The sequence below is a fragment of the Phalangium opilio genome, unplaced genomic scaffold, assembly GCF_054372755.1.
Source record: "Phalangium opilio isolate 3A_F unplaced genomic scaffold, DU_Popi_V2 ptg000042l_1, whole genome shotgun sequence".
Lineage (NCBI taxonomy): Eukaryota > Metazoa > Arthropoda > Arachnida > Opiliones > Phalangiidae > Phalangium > Phalangium opilio.
This window is the reverse complement of record NW_028324166.1, coordinates 3348167-3354149: the sequence shown is the minus strand read 5'-3', so window position 1 is coordinate 3354149 and position 5983 is coordinate 3348167. Positions and strand designations below refer to the sequence as shown.

Sequence of the window (5983 nt, the reverse complement as noted above, 5' to 3'; positions counted from 1 at the left end):
ACAGCGAATATGATGGTAATGAAAGAAAGGACATTTTATAATGGACTGGAATACAACTGGTACAATTACCTTTTTCAATAATGGTTACAAAAATAAAACAGAAAATTGCGTCTTATCAGTTAAAATTTAATTATGATATTCCTATTATAGTAATCAATTCTTCTACTAATTATTAGGCAATAAAACACCCAGAAATTGTCTGGGAATTATTTTAAATTTAAAAATAGATTCAGATTTCATTGCTATACAGGGTGTTTCATTGCTATAGGTGCACGCTATGTGTAGTGACACACACTCAACATACTTTTTCTCCCAAACAGTGACAGCAAGCCTAATTCAATTTTACCCATGTTTCTTATAATTTAACTATTACCTTAGACCAACAGCCACTGTCTTACCAGTTACTTCTTCATTATCCAAGATTAAAATATTAATACATAATCTTCGAATTACTATCTGAGAAAGACCTAAAAGAATGATAAGAAAACGACTATAAAAGACGCGAAAAAGGTTTTTGAAACAGTTTGGTATTTTCTTTGAAAACCTAACGGTTCAATTAAACGAAAATGAAGGTGCGTAAAATTCATTTGTCATGACATAGTAATTGCAGGGATAGATTTAATTTTAGAAGTAGGAATGGAGAACGGAACGGTTAGTATTTACTTCAGTCCAACACATAGACCACCCAGTATAGAGCCCCTCTCTCTAACACGTAACGAAAAGTTTAAATTATCTTATTGGCTCATTTAAACTACGTTTTGATGACGTTGCGGACGGGGACGGCGAAAAGTACGCATTTCCTTTTTACCTCTGTCACTATGACCCGCCTCTTATTTCATACCCCTCCGTCCCGTGGAAGGGGGTCCGGGACTATGATTACTCTGTTCTCCATTCCTACTTCTCAAATTAAATCTATCCCTGGTAATTTTTTATAACATAATTACGTGATGATTATCACAGGCCACCATTTGCTACGCTCTCGCCGCCATCTTGGTGTGCACCATGTTGGTCAGCATTGCCGAGGCCCAAATTAGCTGGGGCTGCACCTTGAGCTGCGGTGTCTGGAACGCTTGTCGCGCTAGTGGAGCTATTAAGGGTGACTTGAGCAAGTGTGGAAGCCAACCCAGCGGTTGCAGATGCAATTGCTTCGCGTGGGAGAACTGTTAAGTTTTGGTACTTCAAATGTTAACAGTATAATTTCACGAGAAAAAATTTGTTAATTGGATTATGTAGTATGTTTTCAGAAAATGAAAGAAATTATAATTTTTCTGCAAAACAATAAAAAAATTTTAAATTTATCTGAAATTTTGTTTTATTATATTCGTAAGTATTGTTTAAATACTAACATAAGTAACATAATAAACATAAGTATGATTCTTCCTGTTGTAATAATGCAAATTTCAAAATGAAACCTATAATCAACACTGACACTCTCACTTACATCAGGCCAGGACTTGCAACCCCGTCGAGTACTTCATGCTGGTCTTTGGCGAATGACGTAGTTCTACAATATTAGCCAATCACAATAAACCTTCTCCTTGAACGTATTTGTGTCGGAAATAGCTCGTCTGCTATTTATTGTACAAGCTCGCAGGGTCGCGGTGTTTGTATGTTTCACTTTGAAAGTCGGATATTTCAGCACCAAAAATTATAAGCCTTTTGAAGTCTAAATATTCGGTAACTAAACCTACCCAGTGCAATTTTCAACTTCGTAATGTGGTCGCGCTAAAATCGGTAAAAAGTCAATACAAATCAACTATATAACCAAGGCTTAGGACCGTCGACTCAAATTTCAATGGCGTCTCTTTAAAACTCTGAACCGGATTTTCAATATGAGGCGGAAGTCGCTTCATTTTCCACCGCTAGGGGTCTCTGTGCTGGGCGCGAACTTATGATGACGTAAAAGGTCCGAAAATAGGTTTATAGTTAGTTTTGGCTAATTGTCATACTTATGGTTATTATGTTACTTATGATACTAACGAATTATGGATTCCCAACTGTGCCAAAAAGCTTGGCACCAAATATGCTGTACTCTAAATTGAGTGGGTCACGTGGGGAAAAGGAACTATATCTCTCCGAAGAATGCTGAGTGGTGGGTTTGAAATTTCGTCCATGCGCAGAGGGGAAAAAAATTCGAAATTCCCTCTCACTCAAAGGATGGGGGGGGGGGCTTTGTGGACCTGAACCAGCCGGTTGCATATGCACTCGCGTTGCGTTTGAAAACTCTTAGTCTTCAACAACTCAAATGCTAACAGAAATTTCCTAATTGCACTATCATTTAGGAAACTGAAATAAATAATTTATGTTATCAACAAAGAATAAAGTAATTAAATCTTTATTGAAATCGAGTGTTTTTTATGACGTTAATTGCTTTTTCCTTCAAATTTCAGATCAAAAAAAAAAATATTGAAGTGCTTCGAGTTCGAGGTGTAATATGTTACTCCAAAAATATGAGAATAAAATATTTGAATTTATTTAGGTTTTTTTTTGTTTTGAGGGGATGGAATTTCTTGTTGGTACATCTAACGTTTTATAATGTGATTTTTTTTGAAATGATTGAAAAGTCATTATTGTATTTGCAGTAATAGACATGATTAATGAGATCTTTAAAATATTACATTTTAAATAAGAATTGCGTTTTAAATAATGGTACCATATTTTTCATACGATGACATTTTTCATGACAGCACAATGAACAATTATACGAGTTTTGAAAGCAACCAACCCATTACGATATGACTTTTTAATGAGTTTATGAACTTTAACCAATGATCGTGCGCCAACTTTACAAAAACAAGTTGATAAAACTCACTACGGCACATCTCCTTAATCTTTCCACATATATCTCATTTGCGAATACCGCTAGAAACACACAAACCAACAGACAAGTCAAATCATAGCATTAATTCTCAAATGCTCATTAGTAGGGGTTTAAAAAATAAATATTCAACTGAATTAAGGTTTCGTCTCATTCTTTCTCGTGACTTGTGAACAAAATCCGCCATAGAACGTCAGCGTTAACAACGTGAAAATGGAGAACTTCTTTGTAACGAAGATTCTTTTCTCGATGATAATTTTTATCACAATTTCGATCGTGAAATCCGAAGAGGATTATCTTTGCGGTGGCGAAAGTTTTGAAGGATATAATGCGCGTGTGACGGTTTTGTCTTACTGCAGACTTTTGAGTAAGTAAAATTAGAAGTAGAAATAAAAATATATATATTTTTTTTTTCTTAAAACTGGACAATTTCTTACATTGTATTTAATCTGGTAACCAGAACTGACCTAATATTAATGGAGTTGAAATAACTAAACCTAACCTGACCGCATTAAATTGAGTTTAATTAACCAAACCTATCTAATTTAAATTTACCTGATCTAATACAATTTGGGTTCATTTAACCATGAACTTAACCTGACCTAATACAATTTGGGTTCATATAGCCACACTGAACCTGACTTAATAATATTTGCGTTCAAATAATCGAACCTAACCAGGGTTTCAATTAACAAAACCTAATTAACCTAACCTAACCTAACTTTTTACCATTGGATTTCAATTAACAAAACCTAAATAACTTAACCTTATCTAATATTATTGTAATTCAAATAACCAAACCTATCATATCATTAGCTAATACTAAATATTAGTGAAATAGGCCGAAACCTGTGGACATTATTTTGCGAGAAAACGACAAAATCGCCTTCGGTTTAGCTCTTTATGTCGACTAGGCCTACATGATTTATTATTAATTCCCGACTAATATTCCTTGAAATTCTCATATCAGCTGAACAGGATAAAAAAGAAATCGATTATAAAAGGTGCCATAAGAAAATTCTTTTGGTAAGTCTACAATCTTCAATTACTTTTCGATATTTGATTTCAAACAGTTCGAAAAAAAATTCGTAGGATTTTTTTCAAAACACGTTACCAAACAACGAATCCTGTTGGAACGACGATTCGTTATGCTATGATTTTTCGCGCTCAGATAAGGTTTGCCTCTTTTTACCATTCCGAGTGACGATGATATCACTGGACCAGAAGTAGGATAAGGGACTAGAAGTAAAGAGCTCTAGCATTGGTAGTAGATCCTGGCACTAGTGAACAAATTTGAGGATTTTATTGGCCGCTTCCATCGCTCCTACACTAGAGAGAAAAAAATTGGTCGAGTTCCAAAACATTTGCTATCCCCTTCCCCTCATCCTAAAGCCGCGGAACACGGACGCGGGTGCTTGAATCTAGTTCGGCCGTCTACCACCGCGAGCGTCTCACGTTTTGGAGGGAGAATTCAGAAACCGCAACCAGAGGGCCAACCGTTGGTGTGTTATCAAGAATATTCACTTTCGCCAACAATTTGGTTAGCTCCATACTTCTAGTCCCTTATCTTACTTCCGCTGGACGTATATGTGTTTGTGTGTCTGCTACTGCGTTTGCTGTTGGAAAATCGTAGCAAACGTGTTTGCAATATTCGGACCTCGTTCGCAGGTCAAAGAAAGCAATATTTACATTTACTCCATTATAGGGTTAAGATGTGTATGGCGATCGGCTAGGGTTACGAGAAACGTCTAGCCACCCAATGGTAGGGCTTCCACCAAATGTTCACGCAATTGCGGCTTTTCGTATCCCCTAAATTTACGAAATTTACGCTAGAATTCAAACGTCAACAATAGCTATGTTTAAAATAAATTTTAGGAATAAATTTTCATAAAACCATTTAACAAATATTAAGGTAAATTACTGACGATTAAAATAATTAATATCAATTACATTTATTTAGCTATTTAAGTAAAACCTCGTCTAATGGTTTATTTTGGTTGCCCAACTTGTAAATATTTTAGCCAAGAAATTCGGTACTAGCTCATTTTCTTCTGGTACTAGCCTATATGGTCTCAAACTTTTAGGTAGTTAGTCGGGCCAAATTATTACCAAAAAAAAAAGAAACTTTGTTCATATTTTGGGGTTGAACAATTTTTCCTTATATAAATGTTTCAAACAACCCTGGTTTGGCTTTTATTAAGAAATTTGGTAACTGATGTGAGTGGCCATAAATTTATTTTCGACTTTTTAACCTTCAAACGCAAATGAATTAACTTTTTCAACATAGAGATAAAAAGTTCTTGTAATGAATTTCGAATATTTTTAGACAGGCAAAGTCATTTGCTGCATCGCCAGAGCATATAGAACCAAAGTACCATCAGAAACAGACAACTGGGCAAATGAGCTAATGAAAGTCGCCCAATCAATTTACAGGACTAAGGTATAGTTATATATTTACGGAAAGCGGTTGACATTTTTTTGTGATATTGATTGCTTTTCCTTCAAAACTGCAGAGCGCAGAAAATTTAGTTAAGTGCCACCAGTTCATTGCCTAATATGTTACTCCAATAAAATGTTGAATAAAATATTTGAATTTATTGAAATTTGCAATGAGATAATTTTTTAACCAATATTGTTTTTATAGAAGTCATGGCTACAATATCAAAATTAAGCTAGAATACCTACGCCACGATTGTCACGTCGAGCGCAAATTTTTATCAAATCTCGTGATAAATTTTATTCGGCATGGAGCGTGCCACGAGGATTTTGTTAATAAAAAGGCTGGGCGTTACGCGATTGGTCAGAGGTCCTTATTTAAAATTATCCTTAAAATCTGAACCTAATTTGAATTTTAAAATCATTCGGAGATATTTCCATTAATGTTTCACTATGCAGACTGGTCTTATAATTAGTAGAAGAATCGATAAAAAATCACTTGATTTTTTACTTCACCCTCCCTTTAAGAAATAAAGAAATTGTACAAAAACGTGAAAGAAAACGTCACGAGCTCTAGACGTGATGTCTATTAAATCGAGAAATAACACCACTGATTGGTTGTAGGTTCCTATTACACACGCGCTGAAATAATTAATATAAATTATATTTATATTTATTTAGTTATTTAAGAAAAACCTCTTAATTGAGTAGATAGCACTCATCTCGACT

The 5983-nt window shown here is 34.8% G+C and overlaps 2 long non-coding RNA genes across 2 annotated transcripts; both read left to right on the top strand.

Moving 5' to 3' along the window:
* The first annotated feature begins 447 nt into the window (after positions 1 to 447).
* On the top strand, positions 448 to 1252 carry LOC149678403 (uncharacterized). Its single transcript, XR_016366263.1, has 2 exons — positions 448 to 572; positions 961 to 1252. It is a non-coding gene; the product is annotated as an uncharacterized LOC149678403 (long non-coding RNA).
* A 2643-nt stretch (positions 1253 to 3895) lies between these two features.
* LOC149678402 (uncharacterized) lies at positions 3896 to 5421 on the top strand. The gene is made up of 3 exons (XR_016366262.1): positions 3896 to 3994; positions 5145 to 5258; positions 5332 to 5421. It is a non-coding gene; the product is annotated as an uncharacterized LOC149678402 (long non-coding RNA).
* Positions 5422 to 5983: the final 562 nt, after the last annotated feature.